Raw genomic sequence first — 16,508 nt, 5'->3', positions numbered from 1 at the left:
CTCACTGCTTAATGCACTATTGAAAGGTGCATAGTGATAAGAAAAGTATCAGATGTGTACAGAGTACAGGTCCCAAGAGAGCTTCTGTGTACTTGTAAGTGCTGGAAATTAGGTGAGAGGCCACTTCTCCCCTGAACTTAGCCTATTTGTAAATAAATATTGTAAGATTATTTGGAGAAACAGGAAAATGGCTAAGGCTAGTGTATCAGAGGAGAAGAGGAAATCCACAAAGAGACTCTGAATACAAAATTTGTATAGATGTGAAATAGTAGGAGTTGGAAGAAATGGAGGGATTTATTAAGAAAAAATAACTTTTTTGATTAACATAAGGATGTACTGTATTTATTGGATGTATTTGATTTAGTTAATCCACATGTTTTCATTTTTTTTAAAATAAAAGGAATTATATTAAGCAGACATCAAAGAGCACCTTACAGAATTGTCTGCAGGAAAACATGTGAATTGAGACCTTAAAGCATATTAAAGGTATGAATTTAAGTTTTTCACTAGTCTATAATACTTAGTAGGCTAGAGGTCATACAGAGACAATTTTCTATAACCAGCACTAAGAAAAATGACTGAGCATAAATGTGTTATAATTTCATTTATTTTATTTGTGACTCAAATGTAGATATACACAGATGAAAATTCCTGTTGTTATAAGTGCCCTTGACATAACGCAAAAATACAAAATATTACCTGAACACAACTAGAGCACAGCAGTGCAATTCAATAAAACCAATCATTGGCAAACCAACCAACCAAACAACTCAAAAGCTTAAGCTACCCTTTCCCTCCAATAATCCCCCATTATAAATTCTCCCTTCTTTTCTCTTCCAGCTGGAAATGTCATATTTTTGTTATGCTGTTTTAGGGTACCCTTGTTAATTCACTGAAGTATAAATATTATTAGATTTATTTTAAATTGTATAAGAGTTATTGTCTATGTTAATTAATAAGATGATCAAAGATATTCAAGGACACACTTAACTGGGAATTGGAAATTGCCCAGAGCTGGAAGGCAAATGTTACAATCCTGGAGGACACTGGTAAACTTAATTTTGGAGCTATTAATGCAAAGGGACGTTCATTATTCTATGACAAAAACGAAAGTCTGCATTTAGGAGATTTCCCTCAGGATAAAGGAAATGCTGGATTTGAGAAAATTGTCCAGGTTTAGAAGGAATGACTCTAAATTTGGTATATCAACAGGTTGGCATTTGGAACTGATAAAAGAATTTGAAGGGTGATATTCACTTCTAAACAAATGAGAACTAAATGAATATTCTGAATATACATTTTATTTGTGGTATCTGTTATGTAATCAATTTGTTAGAAAAAGTGAGAAAAACTGCTAATTAAAAACTATATTGCAAAAGACATTCAGTGATGCTGTAAAACATTCTCTGGTGGTCTCCAGAAATTGACTTCTTGATACAATTTATACTTATCAGTGTTTTTTTTCTCCTGGTTAAGTAATCCTTTTATTCCTGACACTTAGAGAGCTAGCACTCACTACCCCTGTGAGAATTAAGGAAGGAATGGAGACAACGTGATGATGGAGGATGATGGAGACCTGAATTCAGTTACCTTCTCTACCTGAAGGAATTAAAAGCAACATTCTATGCTACCCACAAAGGAAAATGCTCTAACTCCAGATTAGAAAGGGATGCTCTCCATGAAAGTGCTCCAAGTTACATGAAGCACTTTTAAAGATTCATAGGTATGAATGAGTATGACTCCACTCAGAAGCGGGAGTTAGGGGTTTGAAACCCCTCAAGGAAGGGAAAGAATTGAAACCAGGAATCTGGTATCCTCGGGTGTGCTCTAACCACAGAAGGATAAACCACAAAACCTTTGGATAAAAAGCACCGCAACTTTCATAGTGAAGATGGCCAGAATTTGGAATGGGTTTCCAAGGGAGGTGGTGCTCTCCCCTACCTTGGGGGTCTTTAAGAGAAGGCTGGATAGGCACCTGGCTGGGGTCATCTGACCCTAGCACTCTTTCCTGCCCAGGGCAGGGGGTTGAACTCGATGATCCCTTCTGACCCTAACATCTATGAATCTATGACTTTCTTCCCAGAGGAGAAAGGTCATAGGTACCTAACTCCAGAGCTGGAGGATTTAGAGCTGTCTCCCAAATAGAAAGAAGTATTACTTTAATATGGCCACAGAGTAAGAGTGTATGGGTGGGCACAAAGAGAGAAACCAGGTTTGCAGTGTAGCGTGCTTTTAACAGTGTTCCCATGAGCATTTCAGAAGTGGCAGAGACATACCCTAAGACACCTATGTTGGTGTCACTGGGCATAACCCCAGGTAACTCAGAGGGATGCAAGACCACGAGCGTCGAGGAAGTCCTTCTGCTCTGGGCTCAGACGAGCCAGGACCCCCCCTTGCCCAACCTTTGTAACCCTTTCTATGGTGCCTGCAATCTCCTGTCCTTCTGGAAAACAGGTGAGCTGAAACTGTTATCTGTGGAATGCAAGGGCACTGCTCGGAGAGAGAAGGGAGGAGGGAAAGGGGAGGAAGAGGGAGGCCAGCTGGTGGAAAATCACTGCTAGTAAACTGACCAGGGTATAAAAAATTCCACTGTTGCAGGGTTAAGCGCACAGGATTTGAGACCATACAGTCTCCCTGTACCTTTTAATTGAGCTCAAATAAACTCTGTCTCCTTCTCCCCCCCAGTGTGTTTATTTGGCGTGACACACACCAGGCAACGAACCCAATTGTTGCCTCCCTCGGGCACCATGTGCCGGCAACACCTACAACCCAAAGAGGACTGATATTTAAAATATGGCCATCCCTGCACCATTTCCCTCAGACAGTTCTAGTACACTGGCTTTGTTTGGTCTCATGCTGAGACACCTACCTTGCCCCATACATTGTAAAGGGAGGGTTGGAATTTAATTCAGACCTGGAGATTCCAGTACAGTGGAAGAGCACCTAAAAGCTAGTTCTTTTATGAATCTAGCTGTGCATATGGATCTTGGAAGAGCTGATTGTAAATAGAAAGGTCCATTGGCAGACAAACACAGTTTACAACAGAAAATTCACTGGATTTCTCCTTACAGGAAGGATTTCTAGTTTATAATTTTCCAGTCCTGTTGGAGTTGGAGTGAGTGAAATAGCACAGAGGAAGAAGTGAGTACAGTGTGCAAAAGGGCTGTGACTTCACATAGTCATTACAGATAGGTAGTGCTGAGGATAAGTTTCCCAACTGCTGCTATTTTTTAAGCTATACCTCTTTTTTCTAAGCTATAGTTAAGCTGTACCTCTTCCACAAAGCTAATAAGCCCTGCTAGGTCAACTAGGAAAACAGCTCCTGTTATCCACACACAGCTTCAAAGTCACAGGTAAAGAGAACAAGAGAACAGGCTCGGCTTGTTCTCTCATCCTAGTGCATGCTGGAACATATGCAATTAAAATTCTGTGATGGAAAGGAAAAGTGAAAAATCACACTATCTTGATTTGGCTGAACTGCTACAATTAAAACAAATGGGAGTGTGCAGCTATTACTCAACAACTCAGGAAAGCTGGTTACCACAGCCAGGAGAAAGCTGAATGACTACTTCACCTCAGTCCTTCACCAGACCAAGGGGAAAACCATGCCATGTAGAGTAGAGGATGAGCATGGTAGGAATAGTCACCTTCCTATTAGGCTGTAGAACTGGTGTGTGACTAACTTAAAAAATTAAACATATATAAGTCAGCAGGACCAGATGATCTTCATCCAAGAGGCTGAAGAAGCTGGCCAAAGTCATTGTGGAACCCCTGGCAAAACTCTTCCACAATTTGTGGTGCTCTGGAGAAGTCCCTGAGGACTGGAAGAGGACCAGTGTTGTGCCCGTCCACAAGAAGGGCAGGAGGGAGGACCCAGGTAACCATAGGCAAATCAGCCTAACTTCTGTCCTAGGGAAAATCCTGGAAAAGTTCATCAAAGAGTCTATCTTCGATAATCTTGCAGATGGTAAGATTCTGAATGACAGCTAGCATGGCTTCATTGCAGGCAGCCCCTGTCTTACCAACCTCATCTCCTTCTATGACCAGGTAACTCACCACCTGGACATGAGAGAGCAGGTTCACATTGTACACTTAGACTTCAAAAAGACCTTTGATTTAGTATCCCACAATCTCCTTGCAAGAAAATAGGAGAACTGTGGGCTTAACAGTCAGATGGGTGAGAAATTGGCTGTAGGATAGGAACTAGAGAGTCATACTGAACAGATCTGTGTCAACCTGGTGAGAAGTGGGGAGTGGGGTTCCACAGGGGTCAGTGCTCGATCCAGTACTTTTCAACATCTTTATTAATGATTTGGATGTGGGGGTGAAGAGCTCACTGGCCAAGTTCACGAATGACACCAAGTTATGGGGAAGCATGTTCATACTTGAAGATAGGCTACAGTTACAGGTGGACCTAGACAGGCTAGCGAGTTGGGCAGATTGGAATCTGATGAAGTTCAACGTTGAGAAATGTAACGTGCTCCACCTCGGGACGAGCAACCCCCAACACACCAACAGGCTTGGTGGCACCAAACTGACTAGCACCATGAATGAAAGGGACCTGGGGGTAATAATAGACCACAGTATGAATATGAGCCAGCAGTGTGATGCTGTAGCCAGTAGGGCAAATAATACTTTGGCATGCATCAATAAATGCATCTCCACCAAAAACAAAGAGGTGATTCTTCCACTCTACTCAACACTGATGAGACTGTGGCTGGAGTACTGCATCTAGCTCTTGGCACCACACTTTAACAAGAATGTGAACAAGCTTGAGAGAGTCCAAAGAAGAGCCACCTATATGATCAGAGTCTTAAAAGGCAAGCCATACAAGGAAAGGCTGAGGGATCTGAGACTCTTCAGGCTGAGGAAAAGAAAGCTAAGAGAGGACCTGGTAGCAACTTACCACTACATCAGGGGAGTACATCAAGGGCTCAATGAGCAACTCTTCACCAGGGCACCCGAGAGGAAAACCAAGAGTAATGGCCACAAACTCCTGGAAGATTGATTCAGGCTCAACATTAGGAAAAACTTCTTCACAGTTGGGGGGTCCAGACTGGAACAAGCTCCCTCCAGAGGTGGTACAATCACCTACCCTGGAAGCCTTCAAGAGGAGATTAGACAGTCACCTTGCTGAGGTCACCTGACCCCCAGTTACCTTTCCTACTTGGTGCAGGGGGCTGGACCCGATGATCTTCCAAGGTCCCTTCCGGCCTTATGATCTATGAAACTATGAAAATGTATGTGTTCCCAGTGAACACATTTTTGCATCAAACCTAACCTCATAAAGTATTGAAAGAAACATTTTCAGGATCACAGAATAAAATCTCTATATTTGCAGGGAGTTCTGCAAATATACCTCCAAGTTTGAATAAAAGAAGTTTGAGCTTTTATGAAAAAGAAAATAGCTTATCTCCTACACAAAGGTTTGTGACTATATAACTAATTATGTGTAAAAGTTAGCTCAGGTGTAGGAGTCAGAGTAGGTGCATTAATACAGTGCTCAATTCAACCTAATTTACACCACTTTTCAGGGTACTTGTCAGGATAAATTATCCCAGGTGGCTTATATAATTATATATTATTATTTTAAAATCTAATTTTTAGCCCAGTACCCCAAATAGCTCATTTAGAGCGTTATGAAAATGGACATATCCTAAATAGATTGACTTCAAAATCAGGGAAGTGGGTCTGACTTGAGTGGCCTCAATAGAATTGCAAAAATTCCTCTTTAAGTACTATAACTTAAATAAATAGCTGCTTGGATCATCGGGCTCAAGGAGTAGCCATGGATGGTTCAGTGTTTAGTTGGGAGGAGGTATTTAGTGGCATTTCCCAGGTCCCATAAAAGTCCCATTAATGATTTGGATGATGGAAATGGGTACATGCTTAGCAAATTTGTGGATGACACCAAGTTGTGTTTAGTTGTAAACACTCTGGAGGGTAGGTCTAGTTTGTAGAATGACCTGGATAAATGGTCCAAAATCAATCACATGAAATTCACCAAGGGCAAATGTAAAGTCCTGCATTTGGGATGGAATAATTACATGCACAGACTGGAGAATGACTGACTAGCCTGTATTACTGAGGGTTACAGTGAACCATAAGCTCAATATGAGCTAACAGTGTGCTCCTGTTCTAAAAACAAGCCAAGAGCATACAGGGTTGTATTAAAAGGAGGTCTCTTGTAAATCAAGGGAAGTGATCCTTCCACTCTATTCGACACTAGTGAGGCCTCATGTGGAGTACTGTTTCCAGTTTTGGGCCTTCAAAAATGACATGGAGAGATTGGAAAGAGTCCAACAGAAAGAAACAAAATGATTAGAGGCCTATGAAACATGACTTATGAGGAAAAGCTGAAAGAAGTAGAGTTATTTAGTCTGGGGAACAGAAGCCTGAGTTGAAGATTTTATAACAGTCTTCAAGTACTTGCTTCTTGCCCAGGATGGTTGAGTCAAGGATGATCTTACTTTGAGCAAGGGCTAGACAAGACGACCTCATAGCTTTCCTTCTAGCACTATTTTCTTACGGTCCTAAGAACATCTTCCTCACTAGAGTAGGAACTTTCCTAGAATGAGAATAAAGGATTATGCTTCTGAAGCTATGAAGAGATATCACATTTGTCCCAAGAGAAAGCCTTTTGTCCCTGGAATCGTACAGACATATATATCCATATTCCATTTCAAGCCCCTTTGAAGTATTCCAGATTAAATATAGTACCACTTTTTCCCCAGGATTTGCTGTCTGTCTGGTTATTGTGGCTCATTCTTTGGAGAAACCTATCAGTCTGTGTACTCTTACTGGTTAACAACTAGTGAAGGAGCAGCAATGTAGCTTAGAAAGGCTATGTGTATAAATGACTGTGCTGCTCCAGTTTTCATCTAGGTTAAGCCCTGAGACAAATGAGACATCTGTTTATAGCCTGACTTTAATGCTGTCATCTATCTGTTGTTTTATTCTTATCAAAACTATGTATTTAATGTTGTGATATGGTTTAAAAAATGAAAAATAGGAGCATTTTTTTAATTCATGAAATGACTTAATGGAAAGAAGAGACCAAAACTTCCATACTGTTGCAGATGAGATCCCAGGCTGAATCCTCAGCTGATTCAGAGATTCACTGATGTCACTTGACCTCACATATGAGGACCTCAAAGCTGAGGACCTTTCCTATGTTCTCTAGCTTGCCGTTTTCAGTTTTTCATGAGTTAGTTACTGGCCATAATTCCTTAGCTAGTTAAAAGTAAAATGAGACCACTGCCCTGATTAGCCACTTGCACTGAAGCAAAAAGATTCCAGATCTGTACAGTTTGCCTTTTGTAGTAATTGACGAGAGCGGGTTGAGATATCAAATGCACATTTATGGAACAATGAAAGCATCCTTTGGGAATATTGATTTCACAGAACCCTTCCTTCCTTCCTTCCTTTGTATCTTTTTCTTTTATTCTTTCCTTTCATTTACACTAAATAGTATTGTTGCCTTGGTTACTCAGCCAAAAAGACTGCTTGCTTAACTATTTGTATGCCTTCTAAATTTCTTTTGATGGGTTTACTTTTAACTGAAGCTCCAATTTATGACATTTTCTCAGACCTGATTCTGGGATGTCTCCACTGAAGCTAACAAGTGCCCTGGTGAGCCATATTATGTAAAGACCTAATTAAGATTCCCAGGTTATAAACAATCACATTCTACTTTTACTTCTATGCTTGCAAAATTAAAAATCACTGTTGTCTTTGCTTCTGCAATATTTTTAAGAGCATGACTTTTTTCTTCTTCACAAGCTGGTTTTAGAGCTGGTTATTCTGCCAAGACTGACTTTTTTAAAGGACCGCAATAATGTTTCTGTTCCAAACTGTTTGTCGTCAATTTTGATTTTGTTAGATTCATTCACTACACTAAATGTAACTGACAACACATTATATATTGGTTGGCTGTATGCAGTGTCCAAAGATTATTGTTTGAATTATGTCTCTAATTTTCTTTTGGACAGTGTACAGCTGGTCTAGAGCTTGGTTGTATGATTGATCTATGAATTCTGTACTCTTGGGACTCCCATGTGCCACCCAAAATATCAGCTGCCCAAAGCCCAGTCATTAGGATACTCAGCTCAGATTCAGGCACCCAGTGCCTAGTTTGATTGATTCAAAGCAGGTACCTAAATCTGAGCTTCTCACATCCTGGTCAATAACTGGCCCTGGTGAATGCTGTAGTGACTCTGAGTGCATCTACACATGTCATTAAGGCAACATGACAAACTCTGGCACAGTTTAGGACAGAGTCAGCTGTGCCTGGGCACAGCATCTACACATGTGCCAAGGACTGCAGCAGTTTGAGATGAGGCAGAGCAACCCTGGGCTGGCTGGGGATTCAGCCCCAGGCCCCAGGTAGCAGTGCTGGGCAGTGGAGAGGATGGCTGGGGCATAAGTGTTCTAAAGTCCCCTCATGTCCCAATCACTCCCTGTCACTGCCTACACATGTATTTTGGTGGAGTAAATTAGTCTGCTGTAGGATAGTACTGTTCCCAACAGCACTATCCAATGGTGGAGTTAATTAATTTACTGCGCCCTAATACCGGCACACCTGTAGAGTGTGACACTTTACTGTGGAGCTAATTAGTCAATTCCACAGTAAGGCACGCATGTAGATGAACGCTTTCTGATGAGAAATTCTACCCTGGGATTGAGGAATTTGTGTCAAAACTAACCTTTTTCCCATGATAAGTTGTTTCAATGAATTGGCATTTCCAGAGCCCAAAAAAAAAAAGCCTCCAAAAATTTCCAACCAATTCTAAGCAGAGAAGCTTTTCTCCTTTCAGTACTTGATCAATGCTGGTTTAACATTAAGCCATCTAAGAAGGCTTACATGCAAAGTCAGATAATGATAACCACATCCTTTCAAGCTGAGAGCAAGTTAGGAAATTGTGACAAATTAAATTGCACTGTGAGGAAAGCAGAGGGGACTTGTACAGTTTTAGAAGTCTTTCAGAAACAACAGTTATTGTTTTTATCTTTTCTCTATCATTTCTCAGAAATAGTGGAGTAGTTAAAAAATATTAAGGATATCTATCTAATGTATCATCCATCAGGCTATAGCCATTTTATACTGAATTAATTTTTAGGACTCAGCTGTTTGACACTCTTAATTTAGTTCTCTGATATTTAATGGAAAGAGAACATGTTTGACTGGATTTATTGAATTCAGTACAATTTTTAGGCTTACCCTCTTCCTGATTAATGTCTTGACAGTGTATGCTAAATGCAATAATAATGTTTAGTCGTTTGTGGAAAGCATTGCCAAAACTCTAAATGCATCATACACACAAGGGAGAACAATTGATGATTAGGAAAGCTGCAACATCTGAAACAGTTTCACGCAGTGCAGCTAAACAGCCAAGGTCACAGTGATAGTGATGATTTCCTTGCTGAAATAAGAGGAACCATATGGTGTGCTATGCATGTAACTCCTGTACATTGCCAGGTGATATGCATGTTTGACATCACATATTGGGGTCGCATCTTAGGTTAAGATGTAAATATACAACATGTAAAACAAAATCTTCAGACATCTGCAAAAACAAGTCATAGAATCATGGAAGAGTAGGGCTGCATGGAACCTCCAGTGGTCATCTAGCCCAGCCCCCTGCATAAGGTAGGATCATTCCTATCCAAACCGCCCTATACAAATCCATTGTCTAACCTCTTAGCAAAAGTACAGTCAACCCGGACACAAACACTGTAGCCTGCCACATGTAAAGCAGGGGGACCACAATGGCAACAACCTGCTGCTGTAAAGATTGCTAAATACACTTGAGGGATTCACAGAAAGGGGCCATGCCCCCTGGCTATAGAGGAAAGCAAGACCCCTCACAATCTGTACTAATCTGACTATGAGATCTAATTTCTTCCTGACCCCAAATATAGTGATCAGTCTGACCTTGAGTGGAGGGGCAAGACCCTCTATCCAGGAAACTTTGGGTTTAAGTCCTAGCAGGATGATTTGCACACACTCCCTGCCAGTCAAAATCCTCAGGCTTGGCTGCAGCCAACATCCAATGCTTCTGAGGAAGGTGAACCCTACCCCTACCCCAACACATATAGCAGCAGGAGGAAGGAAAAACTTCCTTCCCAACCCCAAATGGGAACCAGCAAAATCTAGAAGCATGGGAAATACCCATAGTAGAACATAAGCATAGCTGTAGCTGTGCCTAGATCATACCTAACCAATGCCTGCCCAGTGTCTCCTTGAACACCTCCAACAATGAGGATCCCACAACTTCCCTAGGTGGCCTATTCCATTGCCTCCTTATTCTAACAGTGAAGAATTTTATTTTTTGATATCCAGTCTAAACCTACTTATCTGGAACTCCATGCCATTGGTCCATGTCCTTCTCTCTGCAGTTAGAAAGAAAAGGCATTTACCCTCTTCTTCAGATAAATGAAGGATGCTATTGTGTCCCTTCTTAAGCACCTTTTCTGCAAGCTAAACATACCTATTTCCTTCATTCTCTCCTCATATGGCTTGCCTTCCAAGCCCTTCTTCACTTTTGTTGCCCATCGATGGACCATCTCTAACTACTTCATGTCTATTTTAAAATGTGGAGCCCAGAACTATGCAGTATTCTTGAAGCCTAACTAGAGCTGAGTAAAGAGGCACTATCACCTCCCATGTCTTGTGCACAATGCCTCTATTGATGCATCCCAAAACTGCATTAGCCTTTTCTGCAGCTGCATCACACTACAGACTTATTGCTGGGTCTGTTGACTACCAAGACTCCCCAATCCTTCTCTATAGTACAGCCAGGTGTAACCTATTTTGTATTTGTATTTTTTATTCTTCCCAAGGAGTAGCACTTTGAATTTGTCAGCATTGACCTTCATCCTGTTAGTTCCAGTCCAGCTTTCCAATCTGTCAAGATCCTTCTGAATTGCACTCTGTCCTCTAACATGTTCACAATCCTTGCCAGTAATACTAAGGTATGTCTTCATAAGATACTTATTTACAGTAGACACCTATAAATGAACCAGTCCAAGCAAGACTGCACCTTCCTCCTCTGAATAGCATATATCAGAACTCCAGCAGAAATAGAAAAATAAATAATCTCAAAGAGAGAAAGATGATACAAAATAAAATATAAGTGATGTAAATGTGTTATAAAAGCTTGAGCCCAAAACTGCAAAGCAAGGAATATGGAAACATGAATAGTAAAAAATGCATTAATTATGAGTTCAAACTCATTCAAATTCAGATATAAGGACTAAGTTGCAAAGTAAGACCTTTTGTGGTAGTATAAAAGTTTGGATGGATCACTGAAACAATGTGAAATTGTGTGTCTTTCATAAAGAAAATATTGTAATGGATTTGGAGTTATCTAATCTTTGGGATGCTTGAGATGTGTGGATATCAAATGAATTCAATAGGTTTGTCAGGAAATCCAAGGGAGGGAAATATCCTGCCTGACTTCTCCTAAAATTTTATTGACTTAATTGTTGTTTCCTGTAACTCCTGGTGAGCTGTCAGAATTGGTTTAACCAGGCCCGTAAAACAGAGAGATTATGGGACTTAGGCTTGATTTAGTGACATTTTCAGACAAAAAGAGAGCAAAAGTGAACCCAGACACTTGAGGCTAGAGGACTGAGGGGATAAACATGGATAAGATAAACATGAATGAAAGTTTTATTTTAGAAGATTTTTCTCATATTATGTTTTCTGCCTGTGGTTAGCAAAACAATACATTTGTTTTTTCCAAAGTCTGTTTTGAGACACTCATATTCCTGTAGCCACAAACCCAAAGGAAAGAGCTGTAGATAGAATCTAGTAGAGCTGGCTAGTTAAGCATAGTTAATACACACTATGCTGTAGTTTAGGGCCTTAACTGAGAATGGGTCCTCCAAAAAGCCCATAAGACCTAACCCAGCAGAACCCACTAGGATGAAGAATGGGTCAGAAGGGCAGAAAATTTCTGTAACCGTGGTGACTGTCATCAGAGAAACAGATAACTTTTGATAAAATGGAAAAGGACCTTTTCACTGCATAAGGCAAATGTAATTGACATGTGAGTTTAATATCAGATTTTAACACAACTGCTAATACAGCAGAATTGGAATCTACCCAGCTCAGCTGACAAACTGCTAACCTCGACTGCTGTTCTGAGTCCCAGACTTACAGGCATCTGAAAAAACACCGCTCTGAAACAACTGTCCCACTTTTAAAATGCCTATTTTTCACTGACTTCACAGCCACATGATTTTAGGTGCATCATTTCACTATCAAAGTACTCTTATGACTTTATTCTGGTTTTTGAAAGGGTTTATTTATAGACTCATCTTTCTTAGGTAACTGATTTCTTTTTGCATTTATGATTCAAAAGTGATTCACTTACAATATTTTGTAAGGTCATATGCATATTTTCGTGTACTGAATGGCAAAAAGTATCACCTAAAGTATGTAAAGAGATTTACACATTACATCAAACTGACAAAATTTGGAAGTTAGCTTTGTATCAAATCAGGGGCATGAGCCTCTATAAATAGAAAAGGAACCACTGGACCTATTCACTTCCTTTTGCTTCTCAGACAGAAGTGCTGACTTCTTAGAGTTCCAGAAAAACCTCATAACAATGCTACTTTAAAGTGGGATAAAGAGACTCAATTCTGCATTTCTTGCTGTCAGGTAGTCACCGAGTACGGGGGCATACCCTTACGTCCGGTTGCCATTCACCAGTCTTCTCCAGGGACACTGCAACTCTCAGTCAGTCTGGGTGGGGCGCTTACACTCGCTATCTTCCCACCTGCCACAACTTTGCTGTTTTTATTTTCTGAAGCTGTTAAGAAAAGGGAGGGGTGGTAACTACCCCGCCTCCACCATGACTGACAGTTGGTGCCCACCCTGAGCTCCGTGTCAAGAAAATGAAAAAAAAAACTTGAGGGAACGACAAAATGACCAAGGCTCTTTCTTTCTCTTTCCTTTCTATTTTTTATTATGATACACATCAAATTGCTTCTCCAGGGACTGGGTCCTAGACGACCCCTCTGGCTTAATTAGTTGCCTCACTGGCATTGACTCTTCCATGCCCGCAGGGAGGTGGGGAGTCCCTTTTGCTTCCCTTACTGATTGCAGCCCTGCCTGGCTTAATTGGCAGCCTGCAGCCAATAACAAGCCAACTCAAATAAACACAAAAAGAAAGGATAAGATGTGAGGGAAGGTCGCCTTCTCTCTCCATCTGCTGGGTGATAGCTTCCTTCCTCCCCCTGACGCCCGACCCATGGCACCCCGGCAGATGGGGTTTTGTTTCCTCTTTACAGTCTCAATGTATCCTTTTCCTTTACCCTTTCATCGCAGCCATGCCTGGCTTAATTGGCAGCCCACGGTGATCAATCAGCACTAATGAAAACAAAAAAGCCTGTGGCTTGGGTGCATCCACCCCTCTTATCTTCCTCTCTTTCCTTTCCTTTTCTTCTTCTTCTCCTTTTTCTCTTCTTTCACTCTTCTAGCATGGTCTTCCCCAATGCTCCTGGGGCCATCAGTCTTGGGTTGAGCTGTCCCAGCTTTCATCCTGTCTGCAGTCTTCCACCTTCCATATGCCTCCCGTGACCCCTGGATATTGTTCCGGCCATGTATCCGCACCAATCCGCCTCATCTGCTGAGATGCTAAAGCTGGGCTGGGGTGAACCGGGAGCTCCTGCCGTAGTGTGGAGGTCTTAATCTGGTCAGCCTCATACCCGTGGCTGAGGGAACACCCCAGGTCCATCACACTTGCATACATTTGGTCTGTCACACTTGCATACGTATTTGTTTAGAATTAAAGAATTAAGATTATTTTGCCTGCTTAATATATTCACAGCTGATACAGAATGCATTTAAGTTTACTACCATTCATATTATGTTATGCTCCACAAAACTATCTTGAGCAAAAATTTTGCTCAAGCTTCAGCTTCACATAAATGTTCTTGGTAAAGTCACAAACTGTTACAATAAAGCACAGTCTTATAGCGGGTAGTGGGCCCAACTCTGCTCCTTTTGTAGTCACTTTAATCTGTATAGATCTGATTCAGATTCCACTGAAGTTATTCACTTATTGTAAGGTGTAGGGTGAATATCAGGAAAAATTTCTTCACTGTTAGAACTGTGAGGCAGTGGAATAGACTGTTTAGGGCAGTTGTAAACTCAGCATCACTGGAAGTGTTAAAGAAGAGACTGGACAGCCACTGGTCAGGGATGACCTAGGTATAGTTATAGCTATGTTCTACTGTGGGTATTTAGCATGCTTTTGGGCATTAGTGACTGGTGAATAGGGCTGGGAGGGAATTCACCCTCCACCTCCCCTGGGCTGATACATGTCAGGTTTCTTTTTTTCTTAAGCCTTCCCCAGATGCATGGAGTGTTGGCTGGGGATTTTGACTGGAGTATGCCAGTGTTCCTGTGTAGAGATACACATGGAGGCTCCTGGCTAAAGGCTCTTGCCCTTCTGCTCAGGGTCAGACCAATAGCCATATAGTCAGGAAGGAATTTTACCCTCTGGTCAGATTAGTATGGACTATGGGGGGGTTTGCCTTCCTCTGTAGTGCAGGGAATGGCACTCTTTCTGGAATCTCTTGAGTATATGTTAAGAATCTTTGCAGCAGCAAGACTATGGCCACTATATTCCCCCTGCTTTATATATTACAGGCTAGGGTGTTTTCTGTTGTGGTTGTGTCAGGGTTGACTGTGTAGTTTTGCTAAGAGGATTGTATAGGATGGATTCGTATAAGATGGTTTGGATAGAGATGATCCAGCCTCAGGCAGGGGGTTGGACTAGATGACCTATGGAGGAAATTTCCAACTCTACTTCTCTATGATTCTATGATATCTTTGGACTTTGTATGAGACCCTACAGAAACTGGACAGTTGAGATAATGCAGAAAGTAGCCCCTGACAATCATTATCAATACAGTATTTCACATGCTAATTTTATCTGCAGGAGTCAAAAACAGTCTTGCATAAGATGACTGCTGGAAAGCTTAAACTTTGTATTTAGATACCTATAATAGTTTGCCTGTTCTAACATTTGGGCACTCGCAATGGCACTAACGTGTCTAGATTAGCTACTAGACAATGAAAAGATGTAATTTTCACAGTTATCAAGAGAGTTGGCAATATATGTAGGGCCAGAGGGTGCCTTTAGAGACCATGTGAAGGACAGGTAATGCACAAGTGTCATCATTTCAGAAATCCAAAAAGGCCTTCAGTATAAACTACACCCCTAGGAAGGGATTGGCTCACATCCCCTTCTATAAGACCCAATCTCATCCCCACTCAGTTGAATAGAAAGGTATAATAGTTTTCTGGTGGGTTACAACAATGACCAAAGGTAGTGTTTCCCACAAAGGTTAAGTTTCACAGGCAAGCAAAGATGGAGAAAGAAGCTTGTGCCGTAGGCCTGTGCAAAGCAGCAAGTATTCAATTCAGATTTACCCAATTCAGAGGGACAGTGATTTGATTCAGTGATTTGAATCACTATCCTGATTCGATTCAGCCAATTTGGATCCAGAGATTCAGCACCAATTCAGAGATTCGACCATAGACTATAATGGGGAATCACTAAAATACCTATAACTGTTTTGGTTTTTTGTACATTCAGATGCAAACAGCAGGGATGGTATCCACTTCTGAGGGCACAAAGGCTGCCAAGTTCCAAGGAGATAGGTGCAGGGGTTTCTGTGAAAGCACACCTCAAAGTTCAGGAAAGCAAATAAAAAAAAGCAAATAGGTGCAGAGTGAGGAGTGTGGCACTCACTCTGTCTGCAAGTGGAGCTTGGGGAACCCCAGCAGTGAGAGGTTAACCTTGAGGGACACCAGCTGCTCCACCAAACCACGATCTAAGGAGGTGCAGTGGGGTGTCACAATGTCCTCTGCAATGCTGAGCACCCTCTTGCTCGGAACACTGGTAGGTGGACAGGACAGGTGTTCCCAGGCAACTATGGCCAGATCCTGCCACACCTGGCTGCAGGTTACCCAATAGGCCAAGGGGCTGCAGTGCAGCGGCTCCATGTCCTCAGTGAGATAGGTAGCCACTAAGGCTTCCATGCTACCTGCCTGATTGTGGGGTCTTGTGCCTCTGGACCCCAACATTGAAGGCATGCCCTTGGCCCACATTAGCAGTAGCTGCGGTGGAGGAGATTGGCTTGTGGTTGGAGTGCTGGTATGGGAAAGTGGATCCCCTTCTTCCATATCCCCCCACTTCTGCCCTTCTGCCTCCCTCTGTTCACCAGTACCTCTGGCCAGTGATTGAGGGTTTTGCTGCTGCAAATGCTCCCCTTCACCCTTAGGTCACACATGCCCACCAGCACATGGACTGTACTGGACCACAATGAATCCAGCCATTTTTGATGCCCTCCTTCAGCTGCTTTACCAGTGCCTGCAGCTCTGCTGACAGTAGCCTGCCCCAGCCAGGAACATTGATCCCCTGGAGCTTCTCTATTTGTTTCTCAAGTTCCCTCACTACAGGGATCACCTGGCTAAGGAGGGCATA

Source organism: Crocodylus porosus, unplaced genomic scaffold (assembly GCF_001723895.1).
Source record: "Crocodylus porosus isolate Cpor-Errol unplaced genomic scaffold, CroPor_comp1, whole genome shotgun sequence".
Taxonomy (NCBI): domain Eukaryota; kingdom Metazoa; phylum Chordata; order Crocodylia; family Crocodylidae; genus Crocodylus; species Crocodylus porosus.
This window is presented reverse-complemented; position numbering follows the sequence as displayed.